We start from the raw sequence: 14,806 nt of genomic DNA on the forward strand, positions 1-14,806 counted from the left end.
GTTGGTTCATCTGGGACACCTGATAGGAAGAGGTCTAGCCTTGTCTTGAAGACACCTACATCCACCGCATGCAGGTCTCTCAGGTCCTTCGGGAGGATATTGAAGAGCTGTGGACCTTTGAAGCCCAGGCTATTGCAGTATCTTGTCCTACATCTTGATGGCAAATTTGGAGTCCTTGGCACTATGCAATGGCGCCCAGTTCTTTTATTTGTGTAACTTTCGACGCCAAAGTTTGGGACAATTCCTTCGAGGATCTTCCAGATGTATATTATGGCATATCTTTCTCATCTATTCTCTAAGGAATAGAGTCTTAATCTCTTGAGTCTTTCCCAATAGCTTATATGCTGCATAGAGGCTATCTTCTTCGTGTAGCTTCGTTGGATTGCCTCAAGTTCTGAGATTAATTTGACACTGGTTGGTGACCATAGCTGAGAGCAATAGTCAAAGTGGCTTAGAACAAGTGTCTTCCAGAGCACCATCATGGTTTCCTGATCTCTTGTTCTAAAAGTCCTTAGAATCCATCCGGTCAGTCGCCTGCATTTCATTGACAATTTAGCAACATGAACATGAAAGGATGCATTATTACTCATGTAGATGCCCAGGTCTCGCACTGTATCTGCCTCTGGGATTGCAGTCCCTCCAGGTCCAGTGTATTTAATGGGTTCTGCATTTAGTCTTGCATGCTGATAGCATAAGGCTTGAAACTTTTCAGCATTAAACTGCATGTTATTCTTTTCAGCCCACTTGTATATTTCATCCAGCTCACATTGCAGGTGCGTAGTGTCTTCAGGGTTTTGTATTACCTGTGAGACTTTTGTGTCATCTGCATAACTTGTGACCGTGGCTTTCTGTGTGGCTGAGGGCATGTCTGAGAGGGCCATTATGAACAGTAGTGGTCCCAAAACAGTGCCTTGCGGAACACCGCTCACTATTTGTGTATCATTGGAGGTGGCCCCATTGGCTACTACCACCTGACTTCTATCCTTCAGAAAGTCATGAAGCCATTCTCCCAATTTTCCAACTATGCCGAGATCACGCAGTTTGTGACATATCATTCCATGATCGACTTTATCAAAGGCCTTTGCAAAGTCGAGATATATCACTTCCACATTTGAGTGGTTAAGTAGCTGTTTCAGCACCCAGTCATAGTGTTGTAAGAGCTGAGTCAGGCAGCTTCTTCCTGGTCGGAAACCATGTTGGGTGTCAGGCAGCAAGTCATTTTCTTCAAGGAAGGCGATTAGTTTTCTTCTGACTATTTGTTCCATGACCTTGCTGATGTGTGAGGTGAGAGAGATAGGTCTGTAGTTCTTGGCTTCCGCTCTGCTACCTCCTTTATGAATAGGGCATATTTTCCCCTCCTTCAGTTTTCTTGGGAGTTTGCCAGATGCAAGGAAGCTCTGAAAGAGGGACTGCAGTGGTCTTGCTAGTACTCGTTTGCATACCTTTAGAAGGATTACTGGGAATCCATCAGGGCCAGTAGCCGAGTTTGGGTTCAATTCATCTATAGTCCTTATTACATCGTCTTCCTTTATATCGATGTAATCAATCATCATTGCCTCTGCTTTTATATCTGCAGTGGTAAAAAAGTCAGTTGGATTGCTGACTTGAAAGTGCCCTAGGGGTGGAGTGAAAACACTTTTGAATTGATCATTTAGTATTTCACTTATCCTCCTTGGGTTTCCTGTTAGTGCACCATAGTTTTCAAGGAGTGGCCCTATCCTGCAGTGCACTGAAGCTGTTTCTTTGGCAAACTTGTAGAAAGCTCTGGGGTTAGATTTTATATTGTCTATAGCCCAGGCTTCTTTGTCTGCTCTTTCTTTTACGTGGGAGAGTTGCAGATTTTTTTCAATCTCCAGCAGTTGTATTTTCAGGCGGGACTTTTCACTGCTTTCAATTTGTTTGTTTAGGCGATTTGAAACTTTTGTACGCCGTCTCATAAGAATTTTCCTCTCCCTGGGGATTTTGTTCTTGTGTACAGTGGCCTTTCTCTCCGGGACACATTTGTAGCATATGGCTTGCATTACAGACATGAATTGTTTAAGTTTCATATCGATGTCCAGTGAGGAGAGACATTTAGGCCAGTTTTGTTTGAGGATCTCTTTCTCAATTTGATTCCAGTTTGCCTTATTGAAGTTCAAATTGGAAAGATTCTGAGAGTTTCTTGTAGGCTGCATGTCCATGGCTTCCTTTGGTCCGTACATGGTCAGCTCTACCATGTTGTGATCCAAGAGTAGCGTCGGTGTCACTTTCACATTATGGACGAGATCCATATTATTTGTGAAACAGAGATCCAGTATGTTACCTGCCCTGGTTGGCTGGAGTACCACTTGTTCCATGTACAAAGTGTTGGCAAGGTTCAGGAGGGAATTCACCTGCCCTTGTTCATATCGCGTCATTCCTGGGAGAGAAAGGCCCTCGGGCCATCTGACATTGGGCAGATTGAAGTCTCCCATAAGGAGTACACTTATGTGTTGTTCTAATGTGTCTAGAACTTCTTCTATTTTTGTAAGGCAGTCTTCAAACTTGCCTACATGATTTGGAGCATCTGGAGGGCGATATGTAGCACATATAACTACCTTGAGTTGTCTTATATGTACAATTAGCGTGTCACATACTGAATTTGAATGTGACAAAAGGACCTGGGGTGTGAGGTCTTATATATATGAATATATATATATATGTATATATATGTATATATATGTATATATATATATATATATATATATATATACATATATATATATTATATATATATGTATATATATATATATATATATATATATTATATATATATGTATATATGTATATATATATATATATATATATATATATATATATATATATATCATCATCATCATCATCATCATCGTTTAACGTCCGCTTTCCATGCTAACATGGGTTGGACGATTTGACTGAGGACTGGTGCAACCGGATGGCTACACCAGGCTCCAATCTAATTTAGCAGAGTTTCTACAGCTGGATGCCCTTCCTAACGCCAACCACTCAGAGAGTGTAGTGGGTGCTTTTACGTGTCACCCGCACGAAAACGGCCACGCTCGAAATGGTGTCTTTTATGTGCCACCCGCACAAGAGCCAGTCCAGGGGCACTGGCAACGATCTCACTTGGCTTGCCGGGTCTTCTCACACACATATCAATATATATATATATATATGTGTGTGTGTGTGTATATACATTATATATACATACATATATACATAGATATATATATATAGGCGCATGTGTGGCACTTTGTGCAAGTGTCTTCTACCACACACACAGACGACTCAAGCAATCACAAAATTACTTTTTTCTTTTATAATAAAAAAACTAATGCAAATATCGAACAGAGCCCAGAAAAATGGGTAATAGCCCCTACAAAATGGGTGGTGTTAGGAGAAAAGTTGCCAACAGGAGGCTACACGAAATTCAACTCTATACTTCTATTATAGCCCCAGGACAACCAAAGCCGCAGGAATGGATTTGGGAGACGGAAACTGAAAGAAGCTCGCCGTATGTGTGTGTGTGTGTGCGTGCGTACGCTTGTTCCCCCCACCATCACTTGACAACCGATGTTAGTGTGTTTACGTCACCGTTATATAGCGGTTCGACAAGACAGAGCACTGGAATAAGTACTAGGCTTACAAAGAATAAGTCCTGGGGTCGACTTGCTCGACTAAAGGCGGTGTTCCAGCATGGCCGCAGTCAAATGACTGAAACAAGTAACAGAGTATACATATATACGACGGGTTTCTTACAGTTTCCGTCTACCTAATCCACTCACAAGGCTTTTGTTGGCCCAATGCTATAAGTAGAAGACGCCCAAGGTGCTACACAGTGGGACTGAACCCGGCACCGTTTGGATAGGAGGCAAGCTTCTTACCTCACAGCCCATTAAATTCTCATGTGATTGTAATCTATACCATCTGAAAGGTATTTGCAAAAAAAAATCTTTAAAAAGTATTAATTTTTCTGAAAGTTATGCGGAAAGAAAGTCGATGGGGTACGATTCTGTTGATAAACTTATGCAATATCGCAATTTGTGGTCAAAGGGAAATAACCGTGACAGATTACCAGTCATACGTTGTCTTTGATTACCTCCCTTAGATTACCATACGTGTTAAGGCGACAATGAGGCTACGTCTTTAATGTGGTCGTTACAAATGCTAGAAATAGCAGTCAAATTTCACTCAAACCACATTCTGTTGTTTTAAATGAGATAAAACATAGAATATTGTATTCCTAGATATACTATATGTATATATATATATATATATTGGTGTTCCTCCACCCGATTTCCGACATGAGCCTTGAATTTCCATTTTTTCTTTTTGTAATTGTTTTACAAGATTCTTGAAAGGAAATCATATGTTGAAATAGATGTTGCTATAATTTGGGTGGGTCATATGGCCACTAAGAAACATGCACTGGTCTTATTTCAATTCCCTTTCCAGTTTATAATACAGCTAAATGGAATTTTTCTCACTCATTACATTATAATTTCAAATTCCATTGAGTCAACATCTCCTTTCTTCTTTTCAGTGTCTATGGTATAAGCACGCTGCCTTAGGGTCAATGTAACCGTCTAGAGTTGTTAAAATAGGTACCAGTTGAGTACTGGGTCGATGTAATCAACTTACCCCTCCCCCCGAAATTGCTGGCTTTGTGCCAAAATTTGAAGCCAATAATGAACTTTTGGGGTAGGTGTCTAGATGATAACATTGACCCCCAAAGCTTGGTGCTTATTTCATTGACTCAATGGAATATAAAATCATAATGTAATGAGTCCGAAAAAATTCCATTTGGCTGGAAAGGGAATTGAAATATAACCAGTGCATGTTTCTTAGTGGCCATATGACAGTCCCAAATTATAGCAACGTTTATTTCAACATATGATTTCCATTCAAGAATCTTGTAAAACAATTACAAAAAAAACAAATGATAATTCAAGACTTATATAGGAAACCGGGTGGAGGAACACCAAAATATTATATATATATATAGCGGCACTACAAAAAAGATCGCCACAGTCCAGCAGATGAACCACAGGGAGTGACTGAAGGCACTAGGTCTCTACTCCCTGGAACGCAGGCGGGAGAGATATGTAATAATATACATATGGAAAATACTGGAAGGACTGATGCCAAACTTTAGCATCAAGTACTACAGGAATGCCCGCATGGGTCGCCACTGCATGGTGCCAAAGGTGCCATTCACTGTATCTCACATAAGAACAAGATACTGCAGCAGCCTCGGATTCAGAGGACCTCAGCTCTTCAATGCCGTGCCAAAACATTTGAGAGACCTGCAAGACACGGATGTGGAGGTCTTCAAGACAAAACTCGAAGCTTTCCTCTCCACGATACCAGACGAACCAATGGCTCGAAATGAGACGCAGTTTAGGGCAGCGATGTCAAATTCTCTTATACACCAGATGTGCCATCAAAACTCTTGATTGGACCATATCAGGTGGGGGAGAAGAGCCATGCAAGGAACGTGAAGAGAGCAAAGCATAAAGACAGAAAATCATGGTGGTGCTCCAGCATGACCGCAGCCACTTGGCTGAAACCCATAAATAAATAAAAATATATATACATTATATATACATACACACACACACACACACATATATATATATATATATATATATATATATATATATATATATATATATATATATGAATATATATATATATCATCATCATCATCATCATCATCATCATTTAACGTCCGCTTTCCATGCTAGCATGGGTTGGACGATTTGACTGAGGACTGGTGAAACCGGATGGCAACACCAGGCTCCAATCTAATTTGGCAGGGTTTCTACAGCTGGATGCCCTTCCTAACGCCAACCACTCAGAGAGTGTAGTGGGTGCTTTTACGTGTCACCCGCACGAAAACGGCCACGCTCGAAATGGTGTCTTTTATGTGCCACCCGCACAAGCCAGTCCAGGGGCACTGGCAACGATCTCACTCGAAAATCCTACGGGAGCCAGTCAGGCGGTACTGGCAACGGCCACGCTCAAAATGGTGCATCTCATGTGCCACCCGCACAAGAACCAGTCCAGGGGCACTGGCACCGATCTTACTTGGCTTGCCGGGTCTTCTCACGCACAGCACATTTCCAAAGGTCTCGGTCAGTAGTCATCGCCTCGGTGAGGCCCAATGTACGAAGGTCTTGCCTCACCACCTCAGCCCAGGTCTTCCTGGGCCTACCTCTTCCACGGGTTCCCTCAACTGTTAGGGTGTGGCACTTTTTCACGCATTTATCCTCATCCATTCTCACCACATGTCCATACCAGCGCAATCGTCTCTCTTGCACACCACAACTGATGCTTCTAATGTTCAGCTTTTCTCTCAAGATACTTACACTCTGACGGGTATTCACATTGACATTACACATCCAATGGAGCATACTGGCTTCATTCCTTGCGAGCTTACGTATGTCCTCAGCAGTTACAGCCCATGTTTCACTGCCATGTAGCATGGCTGTTCGTACGCATGCGTCATACAGTCTGCCTTTTACTCTGAGTGAGAGTCCCTTTGTCGCCAGCAGGGGTAAGAGCTCTCTAAACTTTGCCCAGGCTATTCTTATTATATATAAACAGTAGTTGTCCCAAAACAGTGCCTTGCGGAACACCGCTCACTATTTGTGTATCATTGGAGGTGGCCCCATTGGCTACTACCACCTGACTTCTATCCTTCAGAAAGTCATGAAGCCATTCTCCCAATTTTCCAACTATGCCGGGATCACGCAGTTTGTGACATATTCCATGATCGGTATTGTGGAGAGGAAAGCGTCAAGTTTTGTCTTGAAGACCTCCACATCCATGTCTTGAATGTCTCTCAAAGGTTTTGGCAGGGCATTGAAGAACTGAGGTCCTCTGAAACCGAGGCTGCTGCAGTATATCGTTCTTATGTGAGATGCAGTGGACGATACCTTTGGCACCATCCAATGGCGACCCGTGCGGGCATTCCTGTAGTACTTGATACCAAAGTTTGGCACCAGTCCTTCCAGTATTTTCCATATGTATATTCTTACATATCTCTCCCGCCTGCGCTCCAGGGAGTAGTGACCTTGTGCCTTCAGTCGCTCCCTGTAGTTCATCTGTTGGACTGTGGCGATCTTTTTTGTATAGTGCCGCTGAATTGCCTCGAGTTCTGCTGTCCGCTTAACACTGTGTAGTGACCACAACTGAGAGCAATAGTCTAGGCGGCTCAGAACAAATATCTTCCATAGAGTCAACATGACTTTTTGATCTCTTGTACGGAATGTCCTCAGTGTGAGGTCTTATATATATGAATATATATATATATATGTATATATATGTATATATATATATATGTATATATATATATATATATATATATATATATATATATATATATTATATATATACGTATATATGTATATATACATATATATATATATATATATATATATATATATATATATATATATATATATCATCATCATCATCATCATCATCATCGTTTAACGTCCGCTTTCCATGCTAACATGGGTTGGACGATTTGACTGAGGACTGGTGCAACCGGATGGCTACACCAGGCTCCAATCTAATTTGGCAGAGTTTCTAGAGCTGGATGCCCTTCCTAACGCCAACCACTCAGAGAGTGTAGTGGGTGCTTTTACGTGTCACCAGCACGAAAACGGCCACGCTCGAAATGGTGTCTTTTATGTGCCACCCGCACAAGAGCCAGTCCAGGGGCACTGGCAACGATCTCACTTGGCTTGCCGGGTCTTCTCACGCACATATCAATATATATATATATATGTGTGTGTGTGTATATATACATTATATATACATACATATATACATAGATATATATATATAGGCGCATGTGTGGCACTTTGTGCAAGTGTCTTCGACCACACACACACGACTCAAGCAATCACAAAATTACTTTTTTCTTTTATAATAAAAAAACTAATGCAAATATCGAACAGAGCCCAGAAAAATGGGTAATAGCCCCTACAAAATGGGTGGTGTTAGGAGAAAAGTTGCCAACAGGAGGCTACACGAAATTCAACTCTATACTTCTATTATAGCCTCAGGACAACCAAAGCCGCAGGAATGGATTTGGGAGACGGAAACTGAAAGAAGCTCGCCGTATGTGTGTGTGTGTGTGCGTACGCTTGTTCCCCCCACCATCACTTCACAACCGATGTTAGTGTGTTTACGTCACCGTTATATAGCTGTTCGACAAGACAGAGCGATGGAATAAGTACTAGGCTTACAAAGTATAAGTCCTAGGGTCGACTTGCTCGACTAAAGGCGGTGTTCCAGCATGGCCGCAGTCAAATGACTGAAACAAGTAACAGAGTATACATATATACGACGGGTTTCTTACAGATTCCGTCTGCCTAATCCACTCACAAGGCTTTTGTTGGCCCGAGGCTATAAGTAGAAGACGCCCAAGGTGCTACACAGTGGGACTGAACCCGGAACCATGTGGTGAGGAGGCAAGCTTCTTACCTCACAGCCCATTAAATTCTCATGTGATTGTAATCTATACCATCTGAAAGGTATTTGCAAAAAAAAAAATCTTTAAAAAGTATTAATTTTTCTGAAAGTTATGCGGAAAGAAAGTCGATGGGGTACGATTCTGTTGATAAACTTATGCAATATCGCAAGTTGTGGTCAAAGGGAAATAACCGTGACAGATTACCAGTCATACGTCGTCTTTGATTACCTCCCTTAGATTACAATACGTCTTATGGCGACAATGAGGCTACGTCTTTAATGTGGTCGTTACAAATGCTAGAAATAGCAGTCAAATTTCACTCAAACCACATTCTGTTATTTTAAATGAGATAAAACATCGGATATTGTATGTGCCATCAAAACTCTTGATTGGACTATATCAGGTGGAGGAGAAGAGCCATGCAAGGAACGTGAAGAGAGCAAAGCATAAAGACAGAAAATCACGGTGGTGCTTCAGCATGACCACAGCCACTTGGCTGAAACCCATAAATAAATATATATATATATATATATATATATATATATATATATATATAGTATATTTAGGAATACAATATTGGATGTTTTGTCTCATTTAAAACAACAGAATGTGGTTTAAGTTAAATTTGACTGCTATTTCTCGCAGTTGTAATGACCTCATTAAAGACATGGCATCATCGTCGTCCTAACAATGGTCTAAGGGAGGTAATCAATGGCTAAGTAAGACAGGTAATCTGTCGCGGTTATTTCCCTTAGACCATAGATTGCGATATTGCATCACGAGTTTATCACCAGAATCGTACCCCATCGACTTTCTTTCCGCATAACTTTCAGAAAAATTAATACTTTTTAAAGATTTTTTTTTTTTGCAAATACCTTTCAGATGGTATAGATTACAATCAAATCAGAATTTAATGGGCTGTGAGGTAAGAAGCTTGCCTCCTATCCACATGGTTCCGGATTTAGTCCCACTGTGTAGCACCTTGGGCGTCTTCTACTTATAGCCTTGGGCCAACAAAAGCACAGTGAATGGATTCGGTAGACGGAAACTGTAAGAAACCCGTCGTATATATGTATACTCTGTTACTTGTTTCAGTCATTTGACTGCGGCCATGGTGGAACACCGCCTTTCGTCGAACAAATCAACCCTTTGTAAGCCTAGTTTTTATTCCATTGCTCTGTTTTGTCGAACCGCTAGACTTATGTAGGAAATCGGGTGGAGGAACTCCAAAATATTATGGCATTTCTTCATATATATATATATATATATATATATATATATATATATATATATATATACAGCGCATAATTTTGTCAGTGAACAGGTAGCGGTCTCAAAGCGACGAAAATGTTTGGACAAATTAAATTTAAACGTTGAAGTGAATCTGACGGCTTTTGTGTGTTATTTGAAATGGCTTATAAACACCTTCCACGCTGCAATTGTTTCCGTTCCAGCACACGATCTCAGATCAGGTCGCTTGCTATGCAAGTACATCTCCCTATATATATATATATATATATATATATATATATATATATATATATAGCAATAAGAAAATGGAGGGGGAAAGGGTACTCATCAACTTGCAGACATTGCATTGTGTCGATTTACCTGTTTATTATTCAACTAAGAGGCAGGACTTATGAAACTAATATACAAACACATATGACAAATTATGTGATATCTGTAATAAAATTTTAAATGGACATCTAGTGACCGAACAAGGGACAATTGGGTATCCTTCCGGCAGTATATTGGATACATATTATCCCTTAGTGGGTTGGATTCACATCTCCTAACTTTCTTGGGTTATATATGAGGGTTTTTTGACGGTAGCTACTTGATAATTTCGGATTCTTTTGGTTTGACGGGCAACATTCTTCATTTATGTTTTATGTAGTGCTTTTGGTACCGAAACACTTTCAAACTTCGTATACTTGTATATTTTGTATTATGGAACAGATAAAAAATTTTGTATTCCAAGTTAATTCATGTAAAAATTTGTCGTATTTCGGTAATTTCAACCAATCACTGACGTCTATTGAGGTGAAAACAATTACTGCCGTAAGAACTTAAACAACATTTTTCTAACGGTGTTATGGGATTTTTTCCCTTGAATAAAATTAGTGCCGTTGTTTGTCAACAACTATCCGTGTTACTGTTATTTATGACAAAGGCTAAGAGAAAAAGATGTTTTATATGACACATTCTACCAGTATCCCAAGTTTGAAAGTGTTTCGTTAAGAAAACAAAGGTATCCCGTGAAACCAAAAATGATCCATAAATTCTTGTAAAAGAGTTCATCCTATTATTGAATCTAAATATATAACCAGAGAATATTCAGTGTTGCATTTATTCTGAGAAAAAAACACATGTACCGAGATGCAATTCGAAATTCCCGCCATTTACATAGGTAAATAGCGATGGACATTCTTCTGTGTACTATATTGGATACGCGGTGTTCGTTTGGTATGTTAATTTTCTGTTTACCTATATTTATCTTGACCATATTATACTGAAGAGTAGAGGTTGTATAATACTACAATAACTACGAAATCATGGTCTATAATTCAGTTTGTTTTTAAGGGGCTGGCTTAGAGAGTTGCATTTCCTCGCTTTCGGTAAAAATGTGTTTTTTATGGTAGTCTGACCTTAAAGTCCCTCATAGCGTGAAACATTATTGTATAGTAATGCCCTTATATATATATATATATATATATATATATATATATATATATATATATAAATATATATATATATGGTAGAATTTACGACAAAAACAACAAAAGACGAGGACAGGTGATAGGTGATGTATATAGTATATATATATATATATATATACACACACACACATATATATATATATATACACACACACATATATATATACATATATATATAGGAATACAATATCCGATGTTTTATCTCGTTTAAAACTACAGGATATGGTTTGGCTGAAATTTGACTGCTTTTTCTAGCAATTCTAACGCCCACATTAAAGACAAGGCCTCATTGTCGCCCTACCAATGGTCTAAGGGAGGTAATCAATGGCAAAGTAAGACAGGTAATCTCTCGCGGTTATTTCCCTTTGACCATAGATTGCGATGTTGCATCAGGTGTTTATCACCAGAATCGTACCCCATCGACTTTCTTTCCGCATAACTTTCAGAAAAATTAATACTTTTTAAAGATTTTTTTTGTGCAAATACCTTTCAGATGGTATAGATTACAATCACATGAGAATTTAATGGGCTGTGAGGTAAGAAGCTTGCCTCCTCACTACATGGTTCCGGGTTCAGGCCCACTGTGTAGCACCTTGGGCGTCTTCTACTTATAGCCTTGGGCCGACAAAAGCACAGTGAATGGATTAGGTAGACGGAAACTGTAAGAAACCCGTCGTATATATGTATACTCTGTTACTTGTTTCAGTCATTTGACTGCGGCCATGCTGGAATACCGCCTTTAGTCGAGCAAGTCGACCCTAGGACTTATTCTTTGTAAGCCTAGTACTTATTCCATTGCTCTGTTTTGTTGAACCGCTAGCTTACGGTGACGTAAACACACTAACATCGGTTGTCAAGTATTGGTGGGGGGGAATGAGCGTTCACACACACACACACACATACGGCGGGCTTCTTTCAGTTTCCGTCTCCCAAATCCATTCCTGCGGCTTTGGTTGTCCTGAGGCTATAATAGAAGTATAGAGTTGAATTTCGTGTAGCCTCCTGTTGGCAACTTTTCTCCTAACACCACCCATTTTCTAGGGGGTATTACCCATTTTTCTGGGCTCTGTTCGATGTTTGCATTAGTTTTTTTATTATAAAACAAAAAAGTAATTTTGTGATTGCTTGAGTCGTCTGTGTGTGTGGTAGAAGACACTTGCACAAAGTGCCACACATGCGCCTATACATACATACATATATATATACATATAGGCAGACGCGATGTCCCTGGGAGAAGTTTTAGGTGTGGAAGCAAGGACTAGAATCGAAGGGCCTTAGAGTCAACCTAGCTAAAACCAAAGTCCTAAGTAGGAAGGTAGACAAACCACAAACCCCTTCAGGTAGATGGCCCTGCTCGATCTGTAGAAAAGGCGTAGGAAGAAACTCCATAAGATGTACCCAGTGTAAGCTATGGACACATAAGAGGTGCAGCAATATTAAAGGAAGGCTAACTGGGAAGATAGTTTTTGTGTGTGGCAGATGCTCAGGAGCAATAAACACTGAACATGTATAAAAAAACAACCTTTGCCATACTTCAGGGAGAAAAACTAGAAGTAGTTGGTAGCTTCTGCTACCTAGATGACCAAGTTTGTAGCAGGGGTGGGTGCGCTGAAAGTGTAGCTGCTAGAATAAGAATAGCCTGGGCAAAGTTTAGAGAGCTCTTTCCTCTGCTGGTGACAAAGGGCCTCTCGCTCAGAGTAAAAGGCAGACTGTATGATGCATGTGTACGAACAGCCTTGCTACATGGCAGTGAAACATGGGCTGTGACTGCTGAGGACATGCGTAAGCTTGCAAGAAACGAAGCCAGTATGCTCCGATGGATGTGTAATGTCAGTGTGCATACCCGTCAGAGTGTAAGTATCTTGAGAGAAAAGCTGAACATTAGAAGCATCAGTTGTGGTGTGCAAGAGAGACGATTGCGCTGGTATGGACATGTGGTGAGAATGGATGAGGATAGCTGTGTGAAAAAGTGCCACACCCTAGAAGTTGAGGGAACCTGTGGAAGAGGTAGACCCAGGAAGACCTGGGATGAGGTGGTGAAGCACGACCTTCAAACTTCAGGCCTCATGAGGCAATGACTAGTGACCGGGACCTTTGGAAATATGTAGTACGTAAGAAGACCCGGCAAGGCAAGTAAGAGCATAATCTGTGACCTCTGCCAGAAGTGTGGCCAGCTCACTTATTCATATCTTTACTTCATTTGACACTAAACTCTGCTTGCGAAGACCTGTTGGGGCAAGCGAAATCGAAATCGTAATTGAACCATATTCGATGACTGGCACCTGTGCCAGTGGAGCACTAACAGCACTGTCCGAGCATGATCATTGACATAGCAGCTGTCTGGCTTCCATGCTAGTGGCCCGTAAATAGCACCATTTGAGCCTGATCATTACCAGTGTCACCCTATTGGCACGTTAGAAAATCATTTGAGCGAGGTCGTTGCCAGTGCCACTGGACTGGCTCCAGTGCAGGTGGCACGTAAAACCACCATTTTGAGAGTGGCTGTTGCCAGTACCGTGACTAGCCCTCATGCCGGTGGCACATAAAAGCACCCACTACGCTCTCGGAGTGGTTGGTGTTAGGGAGGTACAAACTCTGCCAGATCAGATTGGAGCCTGGTGCAGCCATCCGTTTCACCAGTCCGCAGTCAAATCGTCCAACCCATGCTAGCATGGAAAGCGGACGTTAAACGATGTTGATGATATATATATATATATATATATATGTGTGTGTGTGTGTGTGTAAACATATATATCATTCGAGCGAGGTCATTGCCAGTGACGCTGGACTGGCTCCCGTTCAGGTGGCACGTAAAAAGCACCTTTTTGAGCGAGGCCATTGCCAGTACCGTGTGACTGGCCCTCTTGCCGGTGGGACGTAAAAACACCCACTACACTCTCGGAGTGATTGGCATTAGGAAGGGCATCCAGCTGTAGAATCTCTGCCAAATCAGATTGGAGCCTGGTGCAGCCTCCTGGCTTGCCAGTTCTCAGTCAAATCGTCCAACCCATGCTAGCATGGAAAGCGGACGTTAAACGATGGTGATGATGTAGTCCATCCCACTCAAAAGGCTCCTGAATAAGATTTGTTTAAGGATGTTGAGCAAAACACCCATGTTTCCAAAGGTGAATTATTTTCAAACCTCAAAGAATTCCTCTCAGCACATGGCTACAATGCTCCCCCACTACTTCTACTCATGATCAGAGATGCACATATCGTCAGCCACCAAGGGACATGCTCAACTGGTTAAGGTCAAACAACTTAGAAGCAAATCTGTGGTATTAAGCAGAATATTTGCTGTAGCCCATCTTTTTATACCAAGACAAAGCAATGTACATGATAACACTTCCAATCAATTAAAATCAGAAGCCATGAGAGTCACTGCCAGATACTGCATCCGGGCATTTATTATTCATATGGCGTAGTGGTTAAGAGCACGGGCTACTAAACCCAAGATTCTGAGTTCGATTCCAAGCAGTGACCTGAATAATAATAACAAGTACAAAGATAAATTTTATTCAACGCATAGATACTGAACAGTATATATATATATATAAAGGATAAAATCCATTTTTCTTTTTAAAGCAGAAAAATTTGC

General features: G+C 40.9%; 1 protein-coding gene across 1 annotated transcript in view; it reads left to right on the forward strand.

Annotated features, from left to right (window-relative positions):
• The first annotated feature begins 10,582 nt into the window (after positions 1-10,582).
• Positions 10,583-14,806, forward strand: part of LOC149130163 (uncharacterized) — a 77,045-nt gene continuing 72,821 nt past the window's right edge. Inside the window, exon 1 of the mRNA XM_089346413.1 lies at positions 10,583-10,954. The gene's annotated coding sequence lies outside the window, so the exon portion shown is untranslated. The remainder of the gene's footprint in view (positions 10,955-14,806) is intronic.

Source organism: Octopus bimaculoides, chromosome 30 (assembly GCF_046866305.1).
Source record: "Octopus bimaculoides isolate indiv1 chromosome 30, ASM4686630v1, whole genome shotgun sequence".
Taxonomy (NCBI): Eukaryota; Metazoa; Mollusca; class Cephalopoda; order Octopoda; family Octopodidae; genus Octopus; species Octopus bimaculoides.